A 15,096-nucleotide genomic window follows, 5' to 3' on the forward strand; every position below is an offset into this window, starting at 1 on the left:
TTGTTTTGTAGTTTTTTTTCAGAATGTTTAATATACCTTGGTGCAGGTGGGTAATTCTGACTCATGTTTAATATACCTTGGTGCAGGTGGGTAATTCTGACTCATGTTTAATATACCTTGGTGCAGGTGGGTAATTCTGACTCATGCTAAGATCTTGGAATTCCTGGCCCTGCACTACTCCTAGATAACACTAGAGGGCAGAAGTGGGAAAGAAACCCAGCATGGCTTCTCCAAGCATTCCATGAAATGTCAATCCCATTATAGAAGGCTATTGTCATTTCAGTCTGTACCTGAGTTGTTTTTATTAAGTATTACGTGTACAAAAATCACATAATAAATGGATTAATAGTAAATGGAATAAGCAAGCACAGCTAACTCCCTCTCTGCCTACTTGACTCAATCTTTGCCCTTAACCTTGCTTTATGAAGCTGCAGCCTGCCGGCTGGCCTCACCCTCCCAGTCTCCTCACCTCCCAGTCTCCTCACCTCCCAGTCTCCTCACCACCCTCCCAGTCTCCTCACCTCCCAGTCTCCTCACCTCCCAGTCTCCTCACCACCCTCCCAGTCTCCTCACCTCCCAGTCTCCTCACCTCCCAGTCTCCTCACCACCCTCCCAGTCTCCTCACCTCCCAGTCTCCTCACCTCCCAGTCTCCTCACCACCCTCCCAGTCTCCTCACCTCCCAGTCTCCTCACCTCCCAGTCTCCTCACCACCCTCCCAGTCTCCTCACCTCCCAGTCTCCTCACCACCCTCCCAGTCTCCTCACCTCTCCTTTCCACAGCAGATATCAAATTCTAGAATTTGCAGTAATTTGCTTATTGTGTTGGTTTTCTGGATCTACTTTTACCATCTTAAATGTAAGTTCTTAAGACATTTGTTCAATGAGGCATCCCAAGTGCCTATAATAGCATTTGAGATGTGCAGGAAGTATTTGTTGAGTAAATGATTGTATAAGGATGGTGCTGATGGAAGGGGGCGTTTTTATTGTTATTTTTAATGCATCTTATTTATTTTTGTTTACTTTTTATTTATTTATTTAATTTTTATTATGTGTATGTGGGGCAGGGGAAGGGAGCATATGCACTCTTATTTTTTATTTACTTTGTTTACTTTTTATTTATTTACCTTTTATTATGTGTATGTGGGGTGGAGGAGAGGAGCATATGCACTTGCGTGCAGGTACCCTCTGAGGCCAGAGGCATCAGACTCCTGGAGCCAGAGTTACAGGAAGTTGTGAGGTTCTCTAAGTGGGTTAGGGGAACAAATACAAAAGCAGTAAGTGCTCTTAACCCCTGAGTCATCTTCCAGCCCCTGGAAGTTTTGTAATAATGATAGGAGTGGAGGGATAAGCTGGGGAGAGGTGAAGTGGGAGGGTGATTGTGTTGGTGATGGTGATGGCTGTGGCAGCAGTGGGGGGAAGGGGGAGGGTGATTGTGTTGGTGATGGTGATGGCCGTGGCAGCAGTGGGGGGAAGGGGGAGGGTGATTGTGTTGGTGATGGTGATGGCCGTGGCAGCAGTGGGGGGAAGGGGGAGGGTGATTGTGTTGGTGATGGTGATGGCCGTGGCAGCAGTGGGGGGAAGGGGGAGGGTGATTGTGTTGGTGATGGTGATGGCCGTGGCAGCAGTGGGGGGAAGGGGGAGGGTGATTGTGTTGGTGATGGTGATGGCCGTGGCAGCAGTGGGGGGAAGGGGGAGGGTGATTGTGTTGGTGATGGTGATGGCCGTGGCAGCAGTGGGGGGAAGGGGGAGGGTGATTGTGTTGGTGATGGTGATGGCCGTGGCAGCAGTGGGGGGAAGGGGGAGGGTGATTGTGTTGGTGATGGTGATGGCCGTGGCAGCAGTGGGGGGAAGGGGGAGGGTGATTGTGTTGGTGATGGTGATGGCCGTGGCAGCAGTGGGGGGAAGGGGGAGGGTGATTGTGTTGGTGATGGTGATGGCCGTGGCAGCAGTGGGGGGAAGGGGGAGGGTGATTGTGTTGGTGATGGTGATGGCCGTGGCAGCAGTGGGGGCAATGAGTGATGGGGCAGTGGAGGTGGGGGCTGCAGGAAGCAGCTGCTGAGACGAAGATGCCGCAGCAACTGTCACAATGTTCACCATGTTATGGTTGGTCAGGATCCTCTGAGAAGATGGAATCTAAACCTGAAACCAGATGATTTCTAGAAGATTCTAGAGACCTCAACCTCTGAGAGTTTGTCGGCATGTGAGCTTAGCATCAATTCCTTAACTAAAGTGGGGGAAAGCTGGCATACATAGGCATGCATGCATATACGGGCATGACCAGGAAAGTAGTCTACACTCCTGGCCCTCCAATGTGAGTGACATAAGAAGCTGCAAGGTGCAGCCAGTTGTCACTGAGTTCATCATCCAGGTTTATTGATCCTAAAAAATAGATTCCTGGTCACATTTCAGGCTCCACAGAGAAGAAAACACATTCACACCTGTGGCTTGGCCCACCATGTACCTGGGTGAGGAGGCCGAGGGCAAAGCCTGTTGTGGTATATACTCAGGGCCAGAGGATCAGGGAGGAGCTGCTTGCTACCCAGCTAAATCTTTAAAGTAATTACCTGAGCTAGCAGGGGGAGGAGGAGGGAGGTAATAATGGAGGGATATGATCAAAATGCTCTGTATAAATATATGAAATTTCAAAGAATAAATTAAAATATTAAAATGCCTTGGGGATTTGTTTTTATTTTTCAAAGAACTATTCTTTTTAAAAGGTGGTGCTAGAAACCAAACTTGGGCCTTTTGGAAGAGCTGCAAGTGCTCTTGACCACGGAGCCATCTCTCCAGCCCAGGAGGGATTTTTTAAGGATATTAGAATGCATGTAACATACAGTATAAAGAGCACTGACCACCAGAGGAGGGCTCAAGGGAAGGAGTGGGGAGGAGAGCAACAAAAAGTATTATGAAGGTACGTCAATGAAACCCACTACTTTGTATGCTAATCAAAAACTGAAAGAATTCGTTTTTAAAATACTTCCATCCTCTTCTATTAACAAACACACTCTCAGAATGATCTTCAGGGCTGGCTGGACTCCTAGAACTCTATACCCACACAAGCAAAAACACCTGGCTGCCTGTCTTCCACATCCAGCCTCTTTAGACTATTCAACATAACACAGTCACCTGTATTTGCACATGTGAACCCAACCTCACTCCCTCTCAGGCAAGCTGACCTCAGCATCCTCAGCACATGGACTGGGCACGAGGATATTGAAGTTTATGTCTGAAAGACAGGCTTGGGAGGCAACCACGGGAGTAAGAGGCTCAGTGGCAGTGAAGCTGGTATTCCAGCATCCTGCACACCCAGAACTTGGGGTGGGGTGGGGTTACAATGCAGATGTTCCCAAGCCAATGTGCCTCTCCTATACAGAGGATGTGGCTAGCAGAGGGCCAGAGAGAAGCCTCATAAGCATGGGCCTGAGACAGGCACCCTCTTCTTCTGGCTCTGGGAGCCACTAGGACTACTCCTTCTGTTAGGCTCACAAGGGCATCTCTGTTCAGAGGTAGACAAGAAAGACCACTGGCAGAAACTAACCAGACCTTGTTATGGTCTGAGACCACCATGTCTAGGCAGTAGCAGTCCCAGCCCACCAGTGACTCAGGCCAGCACAAAGGGAAGGCCTGGCCTCAAAGAAGCCTTTTTTTGGACACCTCAGTCTCCTACTTCAGGTCATCTCCTCCCCCACAAATGTTAAAGGCCCCTGAGTGGGTCCCCTCAGGTCCCCTGGTTGCCATCTCACTTGACAGTCTCTCATATGCAAGGCAGTAATGCTCCCCAAGCCAATCCAACTGTATTTGTCTCCCCATCTTCAAGACCTTGGTCTATCTACCGATCCCCCAGGCCTGCCTCAAAGCCCCAGAACCTGCCAAAAGCCTCACTCTCTTCCTCAGACAGCTGCTCCTGAGCCTGCACCTGTTTCCTCGGCTGGGCTCAAAACCACTGCTAGAGGGCGGTTGGCAGCATTGCAGCTAAATCCATGAAATCAAATGTATTGAAATGGTTAGAAAAAAAAAGCTAGTTTTATGTTATATGAATTTTAACTCAGTGTAAAAAGATTCATTTTTAAGGTTCTAGAGACCTTTCTGCCTCCAACAGCTACGTACAGCTAGTGTTATCTCCTGGTCCTTTGCATACACTGCTCCTCCAGCCCACCCTTATGTGGCCCCCATACTCAAGATCACCACTGCTGCTAAAGGACATGAAGGTGGGTTTCTTGGCCTTGTCCAGGGGCTCCAGAGCAGCAGTGATGGCCATGAATGAATTCTGCCCATGACTGATCCATGACAGGATGCTCTTTTGACAAGAGGCACCCATTTCTGAGACGCTTTTTGCAAAACACACCCTGGGCCTTCCAGGGAGCTCCTAATCCTAAGAAACACTTTTCCCTCCTTCAGGAACAATCACTCTGTCTCTGACAGCTCATGAGAAGATCATGTGTTACCTGCTTGAAACAAGCAGGGTTGATAGAGAACGGAGACTTGTGTCCTGTTCTAGGTCATCTCCTAACTTTCTCAAGATCTCACATCCCAGAAAGAGTAGCCAGAACAGTCATGAGATTTGGAGGCATGAAAGTGGTGGCTTTGTTACTGGGCCTTGGCATTCTTCCAGCTTAGCATCCCTGCTTGAAGGAGGTCTGAGAACAGGGTGCTTCTTGGGCACCCCCTTTCAAAGCCACATGCGTCCTGGTAACACCTTCCTGGGCTGCAGCCAGCATCCATTATTGTCACGTTACTCATTCTGTCCTGTTCAGCATGCAAGGGGGTGCTTATCTCAGCTCTCCTTCCCAGATAACTGGAGGACACCTTATCTCTTGTCTCACTGCCTCCTTTGCTATCTTTCCTGGGAACAGGCCCCCAAGCAATTCACTTCATTGCTTGTCAGATTGTAAGAACGTCTCTGTCTTTGCCATCAATGCAGTTACAGAGTGCTGGGACTCAACCTATTCTGTGGGTTGGTGCTATCCCTCAAGAAGCTGCCTACCACCTGGTAAAAATCTGGCTACCTCCAACGACCAAGCTTACAATGGGAGCCGTGTCCTCCCTTCACCAAGATTTGGCCTCTGAGCACTAATGTTACAGCTGTGGGTGTTTTTGGACTCTTTTCTGAGCAATAGTTGCCATAACTTCTCTGCTCTCAGCTCAGGACGCCTCACACTTCAGCTATGGAAGACTTGCTGCAAACACACACCCTCAGCTCCACCTAGAGATCTCTGAGTTAGCAGGTCCCATGCAGGACCTGCTCCTGGGTGATGCTGACATGCTGTCCTCCATCCATACTTTGAGCACCGTGGTACCAGTTGTGCTGGGCAGATGAGAACTGTCACTTACTAAACCCATTTTGTGAGCCAGCATCACAAGGACCTCTAGTAGAGAAAAATACAAAGGAGTTAAAGGACTTGCCTATAGTGACTAAAGGCATGTGTGGCCATACCTGACTCCTTGACATCATTCTTGACACCATCTCACTGGACAATGCTGCTCAGGTTACTAGTGTACTAAAGGCAGTGTGGATGCAGAGGGGGTGCTCAGATGCCTCTCATAGCTGTAGCAGAGCTCAAGCAGGGAAACAAGCAACTGTGAAGGGGGACAAAGGAATGTCTGAGGCCATAGGCAGGGGCAGAAGACACAGGGAATTCAGAGGAGGAAGGAATGCTCCTGCCTACCCGGAAAGGAAATTAGGGACATCTAAGACAGGCCTCACAGGATGAGCCCAGCTTTCGAGTGGTGATGAAGAGATGGGCATCCTTGGCACTGGACTGGGGTCAAAAAAAGCAGGAAATTCAAGGAGGGATATTCTGGGCAGCATTTTGCTTGAAGCTTAGAAGCAGAAAGGCTAGAAGCAGGGCTAATGATAGGTGTGCAACTGGACGCAGGCTTCTAGGGGACTCTGAGGCTGTCCGTGCTAGGTAATAGCCACCAAATATTTTTGAACAGGAGTGTCACATGAGACAGGATAGAGTAGTGGTTATGACCAGGCATTTTGGAGTTAGGCAGCCTGGATTCAAATATCAATGCTACCACCTATTAGTGATGGTGATCAGTTACCATTAAGACTCATTTTCCCATCTGCAAAACTATTATGGGGAACATAGTAGTTACACCCTAGGGAGTTGTAAGGTTTAAGTGGGGAAGAGCCTTAGGATTTAGTGCTGTGTGAGAGTTAACCACCATGCATGCAAGTGTTATTTGGTATCACTGTATGAAGCCAGATAGAATTGGAAAAACAGGCTCTGAAACCAGGGGCCCCTGGAGAGGTGGAAACCGTGATGACTAAGCGTGTGTGGCCAACAAAGTGAGACTGGAGAGAGAGGCAACACCAGAGCCTCTCGGGGGTCAGCTGGGTGTGTGGATTAGGCAGAGAAAGGAGAGTAGATGAGAGAGAGAAGCCTGCGCTAAGGCCTGCACTAAGTGACAAAAAGAGGTGCCAGCTGAGCCACCTGGGACCTTGCACAGAGCCAGAGGAAAAGGTGAAGCGCTCCCTCAGAACCGACTGGGTCATGAAGCGGAGGTGAGCAGGGAAGCTATTGTAGCGGGGAGCATTAAGGGTTCCAGAACAAGGTCAGGCCGAAGGCTGAACTTGAAGAGAGATCTCTCAGACAGAGAAGAGTAAACCAGTGCAGTTTCCACAGGAAAGGGAAGCTGGCTGATGGAGAGATGAGAGAAGTGAAGAAAGAAGACAGGGGAGGGAAAAGGGCCAGAACAGGTCCCAGGGCAATAAACTGTTTACTACCTAGTAGACCCAAGCTCAAGGCCTGCCCTGCCACCAACTAGCTGTGTGATGTTGCGTAGGCTGTTCTCTAAGTCTCAGTCTTTTTTTTTGAGTCTCAGTTCTTTCCTCTGTAAAGTGAGGGTTGTAACAGAACTTTCTGTACAAAGCAATCATGTAAGGCTATGTTTGTAAAGTCCTGATTCCAATGCCTGGCACGGGACAGAGCCTTAAGGAACGCTAGCTGGAGGCATTATACATCATGAACCCCAAGCTAAGTAGACAGAAGCCAAGGGCAGGTGGAGAGGAACTGCTGAGACTTGGTGGGGAGCAGTGGGGCAGGAGGCCAAGCAGGGAGACTTTAGGGAAGCACAGGCTTAGGGCAAATGCCAGAGTTAATCGTACAGAGGCCCCTGGGGATAAGAAAAGGGACAATATTCTGACATCTGACAACATGTCTCATCACTTCAGAGAAAGCAATGTGAATTTTCAAACAAAGGCTTAGGGGAAAAGATACTTGGAAAGGTAGGTTTGGATCTCTTCTGGGGGGAGGTGAGAGGGAATGGGCTGTTTCAAAAGCCTAGCTGGAGTCCAGATCTTATATTTAGACAACTGGGCTGCTTCAGGGTGTTTGGATGGGTGGCATGCTGGTGCTGGTTTAAAGGATGAATCTAGGGGTTAAGGGAGGGGTAAGTGGTGCATCTTTAGTATGGGTGTCACACCTGCCCAGGTCAGAATTTGTAAAATAGGATTGACAAGGGCCTAAAATTCCCATGTTGAGATTTAAACCCCTGTGTTGTTCCAGTCGCCAATTTAGGTTGATGTGTGTCCCTCCAAAAGTAGCAGGTAGAAAAACGTCATCTAAAGCCCTCAAACCTTACACTTCACCAAGTTAGGAGCCCTCAGCAAAGTGAGCAGGGAGATAGGGCAGGATGGAGCCTGCCCGGTGAGGCAGCTGTTCAGATTTTTTTACATGCCAGTTCCGGGGGGGGGGGGAATGCCAGCAGACTCTTTGGGGACATATAAATAATAACTGTCATTTGAGATCAGCAGAAGCTCCCCTTACACAGGGAGCTTATTTCATCAGCATAACGTTTGGTCATATGGTACCCCATAAATACAATTAGCTATCAATGCAGGATAAAATTTAAAAACCAACCGCCAGGGGGCACTTGCTGAGCATTTTAGCTGAGAAGATGACCTCATTCTCCATCTGTAAATCAGGTCCTGATGCTTCAAATAATCACACCATGGCAATAAGAGCCAAAAAAAAGTGACGCATATGACACATGACCAGTCCTGTCGTTCAGACTGTCTGGGCCTTGTGGTTGGCCACCTGCTCCAATGACACAAAATGGTGGGAGGATCAAGACATTGCTGTGGTTTTGCTTAATCATGATGGAGAAACAAAGCTAGACTTCTGGTTATCACTGGCAGAGTGGTCTTCATGGATCCTCCTGGGTCAGGTACATAAGAAGGTGATGCCCCCTCTACTTTCCAAGCTTTTTCACACTCAAGGTCTGTGGTGGGGGTTGGGGTGGGAGGCGTTGTTCAAAATGCAGCTTGTCGGGTTCTTTTGGCATGAGATCACAGTGCTGAGTACAGCAGCCCTCTGTCCTCAGAGCAGGCCTTCGTGTAGCCCTGGCTGCCCTGGACTGGCGCAACTTATGAAATTCATTGCATATGATGAACGATCCAACCAGCACCAGGATTTTATTCCTGCCTACGAGACCCCTCTTGTCACTCCATTTCCAAAAGAAAAGTTCATTTCCTAAGTCCCAAGAAAGTGGGCCCTGGTTCCCAACTATAGGAGGAAGTGTTGCTCTTTTGTATTTTTGTTGGGATCGTAGCAACCTATCCAGATATTTCCATATGAAATAATTCCCTGAGCATTCCTCAAATCACAATACCACCAGGTACCAGATGTGGCCACAGAGCAACTCATCCAGTACGAAGTCTGGAGGAGCTCTGGAGGTATTCGCAAAAATGCTTCCTTCTGTTTGTCCCAGATGGCACAGAAAGTTTCTTAGTCAGACCCGAGTTTAATGTCTACGCCAAGGTAAGGGCTCTTTCTTGAATATTTCCCTCCAAATGAACCAAAATGCTCTGAGGGCAGAGAGAATATTAACGCATCTCTCAGTTCTCATCAGCAAAGTTTCCTCATTCAACAGACGATGACTAACATGGAAAGAAGCTGCAAGTGGTCAAAATGTAGAGAATAAGAGACTGAGAGTGCATGTCCCCGGATAGGACTCCTATTAAACCTCAGCTACCCAGGGTGCAGGGTCCATTCTGGAAGATGGAGGTGGGAAGACCGTAAGAGCCAGGGATGGCGGATGACTATAAGGAAGCAGAATTTTCTGGGTGACTGGGAACTTGCTCATATGAAATTACAGCAATGGTGACAGCGTGCACAAGACCCTCGCAAACTCAATCAGACAAAACCCAGCACAGACGTGGAAACATGGGAAAGAAGCTCCAACCTTAGCTGAGGAAGACGAGTTGTTCTTCTTTAAGGAGTGATGTTTGATAGGCTAACCAGGCTCCAGTGGATGGACTCACACTCAGGGACATATGAGGACATACACTTGACTCAATAGGCTTTAACATATATGGTAGAATGCATGAAATCTGGTGGGAGGGGTTATGGTTAGTGCAGATAGGGAAGGGGGTCTAAATAAGATCAAGATGTATTGTATGAAATGCACAAAAATTCAATGTAAAATAAAAAATTCTTTGAGAAAAAAAAGTGCCCTGATTCTGTAGCAACTAGAATTTTTATGACTCATGTGAATAAATATTTTAATTGCAGAAAGTAATAAAATTGTGAGAGATTCTCATCTGTCATCAGATGGTCACCCAGGAGAATCAGTTTCTAAGTGAGAATTCAAGAAGAAAATGGGGGATGTGAGGTTTGATGGTTTTTTCAGGAGTGGGGGTGGAATGCTGGGGATTGAACCTACGACCCTGCGCACATTAAGCACTCCCTCTGCCATGCACCTATGCTCATTTTCCATGGTGGTTAAAGGAGAAAATTTCCTGGCTTTGTTCTTCATTTGAAATTACTTCCCACACACCTGAAAGCATGGGTGTGTATGCTTCTCAAAGAACAGTTGCATTTTTTAATTATTTTCATTTTGTGTGTATGAGTGTATTACCTGCATGTATGTAAGTACCCACAGTCAAAAGGGGGCATCAGATTCCCCTGGAACCGCAGTTATGGACAGTTGTTAGCCACCATGTGGGTGCTGAAAATTGAACTTGGGTCCTCTGCTACAGCAATCAGTGTTCTTAACCACTGAGCCATCTCTCCAGCCCTGAACAGTCCCATTTTTAACATAGTCTTTAAGCACAGAAGGTTAAGAGAAGACAAGCACTCAGGGAAAGAGCCAGACATGCCCAGCTGTGGGTACAGGCTCCTCATAAGAGAGTCATATTAAGTGCCTTAGCATTAGCTATTTGTACTGTGATGGTGGCTCTCAAGTCACATCTCAAAGAGATTCTATAAAATTTCTTCCATTTCTCTCTCTTTTTTGTAAATGAAATTATGGGGTGGCTCCAGAAATGCCTTAGATGGGATTATAATCTGATATGGTAAAACCAGAAGCCACTATAGTTGCACAAGGCAGTTAGGACATGTCCTTTAGTGTGACTGAAGTGTCTGTGACATTCCTAGGGGACTCTAGATTTGTATCAGGGAAGGGAAAACGTCTTACACAATTGTTCGTAAGTTATGTTGGAATTCTTAATTCTTGGCCAATGAGAGTCTTCAGTCAGATTCTGGATTAAGAGGTTCCTTTCTTTCCCATGACTCCATAATTTCCCCTTTCTATCTTGCCTCAGTTTCTCCCTCTGAGATTTTGATCTCTTAATCTTAAGAACTGATGAAGACTGGAGGTCTGTCTTCTATAATTTCTTCATATCTAGGTAATAGACTCTTCCTATCCAGAGATAAAAAGTCTTAATCTGTCTCATCTAAGGGGGGATAAATGAGAAGGTCTGAGCTTGGAGATAGATGATCATTACTGAATAGGAAACTGGAATAGAGGATGTCATTACTCAGTAGACCAAAATTGTATCAATAATAAAATGTATAGCCAGGCATGGTGGTGCACGCTGTTAATCCAAGCATTCGGGAGGCAGAGGCTGGTGGATCTCTGTGAGACTGAGGCCAGCCTGGTCTACATAATGAGCTCCAGGCTAGCTGGAGATACAGGCAGACCCAGGCTCAAAATAAACAAACAAACAGTATAGTAGATTGTTATGCCTAAGATTAACACCCCAAATAACAGGGCCTCTCCTCTTTATCCTGAGGTACCTGATAGCTGCTATGCCAGTATATCATTAGCACGAGGCAGAATTTGACATGGACTTAATTCGACTTTGTAAATCTTAGAGGCCTGAGGAGTTGTTCCAAGTGTCAGGTGTATATTACACATAGCACTGCCCCTTGGTTGTCTAAATTAGCTGACCTAATCATCTCAACTTTCGAGTTTGAGAGTGAGGTCAGAAAACAACCTGAGCAAATTCAATCTCCCCAACCCCACATCCTATTCTCCTTTTAGCCTTGGACACAGGCCCGCTTCTGTTCTTAGCACCCCAAATCTCTGGACTACCCTCTTAGCCAAGACCTGCCCATCGTGTCCTGACCCCCTGCACCCAGACCAGCTCACTCCTTCAGTCTACTTAGAGCCTTCACAGGCTATCCCCACCCCCAGCTTGCCTTTGCACACATGAGACCAGCCTTCTGTCCTGACAGTCCCCATCCCCAACTTGCCTGGGATTCCAGAAACCGGCCTTCTTCCCTGGTAAGCCTGATTCCAACCACCATGCCTTCACTTCCCCCACAACCAGAGCAAATCCAATCTCCCCTGCCCCACATCCTGTTCTCCTTCTAGCCTTGGGCACAGGCCTGCTTCTGCTCTTAGCACCCAAGATCTCTGGACTACCCTCTTAGCCCAGACCTGTCCAAACCTCTGGACTACCTTCTTAACTCTGTGAGACAGTGAACTTTCCAAACCATGCCATGTGCATCCCCTACATTGGGATAACCTACAACCTCTCCCGCTGATGCAGGGTTAGGCTTCTCTGCTCTTTTGTGGGGTCCTAGACCTTTGCAGACTGCCTGAGATCATCTGACTCCAGCCTCCACCCAGCAAGCTTCCCAAATTGTGCTGTGCCTACTGACTAGAGGGCTCCAGACCTTAGGAAGAAGCCTGATAGCATCTGATTCTCACCTGACTTGAGCCTCTGCAGAAATTGACTAGCTGGAGAGCCATGTGGTCCCTCCAATATAAAATCAAAAGACAGAACCTGAAGCTTAGACCAACCAGCTTTTCATACCCAATAAGAAAACAACAAAGGCACATCAAGTACACAAACAGAAACAGACTTAAACTCAGCAAAGGAACAAAGGAAAACTTGAATCTTACACCAGAATCAGAAACAACAAAAGAAATCCACATGCCAAAATCACAACAAAAAATAATATGAAAAATGCAAATAACATGTCCTCACAAAACATCAACAGTCCTGTAGAAGAGCTCTACAATGAGAAGTCCCTAGAGATAACCCAGGACACGGAATTTAAAAGAATAATCATAAACCTGATCAAATAATTCAACGAATTTAAAGAACATACAAACAAATCAAAGAACTAAAAGATGATAGGGATAAACTTCTGAGTAAATTCACAAAAGAGATAGAAATATTGAAGAAAACTCAGGGTGAAATGAAGAAGGAGGTGAAATATTCAATAAGCCAAATAGAAATGACAGGAGAAAGCCTCACAAATAGAATGAATGAAATGGAAAACAGACTATCAAGACTGGATGATAAAGTTGACAAATTGGACTGCCCAAGCAAAGATTATGAAAATTTTAAGAAAACACAGGAATGGACTATGCAGGAAATGTGGGACACCATGAAAAGACCAGATTTATGCATCATAGGTGTAGAGAAAGGAGAAGAATCTCAGGATAATGGTATGGACCAGATCTTCATCAGTCTTGTAGAAGAAAATTTCCCAAAATTAAAGAAAGCTATGTCCATACAAATACAAGAAGCACATAGAAAACCATGGCACATCATAGTAAAAAACACTAAATGGACAGAACAAAAAGAGAATACTGAAAGCTGCAAAAAATAAACAATGTCACATAAAAAGGAAAACCCATCAGATTTAGAGCTGACTTCTCAGTGAAAACTATGAAAACCAGAAGAGCCTGGACCAAAGTATTCCCAGTTCTAAATGACCATAAATGCTAACCCAGAACACTTTACCCAGAAAACATGCATATTATACTTTAAGGGGAAAGAAAAATTTTCCATGAAATAAAAAGACTGAAAGAATTCATGTCCACAAGAGAATTCTTGAAGTAGTACAAAGAGCTGAAGAAAGGAATGACTATGCCCAAGGAGCAACAGAAAGGAACTAAATGAAAGTATAACTGTGGAAACACAGAGACAAGCCAAGAATGCAGACAAAAATTAAAATTATAGGAACCAACACACATCTTTCAATAATAACTTCAAATATCAATGGACTGAACTCCCCAGTCAAAAGACACAAGTTGGTTGAATGGATTAAGAAACAAAATCTATCTTTTTGTTGTCTGCAAGAAACCCATCTTATCTTCAAGGACAGGCACTTCCTTAAGGTGAAAGAATAGAAAAAAATATTCCAATCAAATGACACTATGAAGCAAGCAGGAGTTGCAATGCTAATATCTGACAAGATAGACTACAAACTAAAACTAATCAGAAAAGATAAAGAGGGCCACTTCATTCAGATCAAAGGAAAAATTAAACAAGAAGATACTACAATCATAGACATATATGCTCCAAACTCTAGTACACCCAAAATAATAAAAATAATTCTATAGGACTTTAAGACACAGATTAATCCCAACTCACTAATAGCAGGGGTTCTCAATACCCCACTGTCTCCATTAGTCAGGTCAACTGGACAAAGAATAAGCAGAGAGATGTCTGAATGAAACAATACCATACATCAAATGGACCTAACACACATCCACCAAATATTCCACCCAAGCACCAAAAAATATACTTTGTATTCAGCACCCCATGGAACCTTCTCTAAAATTGACCATGTATTGGAGCACAAAACAAGCCTCAACAAATACTAAAAAATTGAAATAATTCCATGCATTCTTTCAGGCCACACCACAATAAAACTTAAAATCAACACAGAAGAAGCCCTAGTAACTACATGAACTCAAGGAGATTAAACAATACCCTCCTGAATGATGAATGGGTCAGAGGAGAAATTAATAAAGAAATAGAAGTATTCCTGGAACTAAATCCAAAGGGCAATACAACACAACAAAATCTCTGGGACACTTTAAAAGCAGCCCTAAGAAGGAAGTTTATAGCTCTAAGTGCCTACATTAAAAAATTGGAAAGAACACAAATGACTTAACACTGCAACTCAACACACTTGAAAAGCAACAGCAAACAAAACCCAAACCCTGCAGACAAGAAGAAATAACAAAAATCAGGGCAGAAATCAATGAAATTGAATCAAAGAAAACAATACAAAGAATCAACAATACCAAGAGCTGGTTCTTTGAAAAGATAAACAAGATTGACAGACCCCTAGCCCAGTTAACCAAAAGAAAGAAAGAGCACCTCCAATCAACAAAATGAGATATGAAGGGGGAAACATCACAACAGACAGTGGAAAGATATAGAACATTATAGAACATTATACTTTAAAAACCTGTATACTATTAAATTTGAAAACATAAAAGAATTAGAAGAATATCTAAAATCACCAAAGCTAAACCAAGAAGAAATGAAAAGCCTAAACAAACCCATAACATATAAGGAAATTGAAACAGCAATACAAAACCTCCCAACTCTTAAAAAAGCTCAAGCCCAGATGGATTCACAGCAGAATACTACCGTATATTTAAAGAAGATCTGTATCCAATACTACTTAAATTATCCAAAAATATGGAAACAGAGTGAATATTTGAAAATTCTTTCTATGAAGCCAGCATCACTCTATTACCAAAACCAGGTAAAGATACAACCAAAAAAGAAAACTATAGACCCATATCCTTAATGAACACAGAGGCGAAATTCTCAACAAAATACTTGCAAATTGCATACAGAAACACAACAAAAAGATGACCCACCATAATCAAGTAGGCTTTATTCCAGAGATGCAGAGATGGTTCAATATATGTAAGTCAATAAATTTCACAAATCATATAAATGAACTCAAAGGCAAAAACCAAAAAAAATGTTCTTTTCATAGATGCAGAGAAGGCCTTTGACAAAATTCAATATGCATTTACGATAAAAGACCTAGAGGGAATTGGACTGGAGGGAACATATCTCAATAGAATTAAAGGTATTTA

At 44.8% G+C, this 15,096-nt stretch overlaps 1 long non-coding RNA gene across 1 annotated transcript; it reads left to right on the top strand.

Annotated features, from left to right (window-relative positions):
* The first annotated feature begins 8,113 nt into the window (after window positions 1-8,113).
* LOC103736405 lies at window positions 8,114-9,322 on the top strand. Its single transcript, XR_607375.2, has 3 exons — window positions 8,114-8,187; window positions 8,626-8,768; window positions 8,881-9,322. It is a non-coding gene; the product is annotated as an uncharacterized LOC103736405 (long non-coding RNA).
* The last annotated feature ends 5,774 nt before the right edge of the window (window positions 9,323-15,096 follow it).

Source organism: Nannospalax galili, unplaced genomic scaffold (genome assembly GCF_000622305.1).
Source record: "Nannospalax galili isolate Female #2095 unplaced genomic scaffold, S.galili_v1.0 scaffold118, whole genome shotgun sequence".
NCBI lineage: Eukaryota > Metazoa > Chordata > Mammalia > Rodentia > Spalacidae > Nannospalax > Nannospalax galili.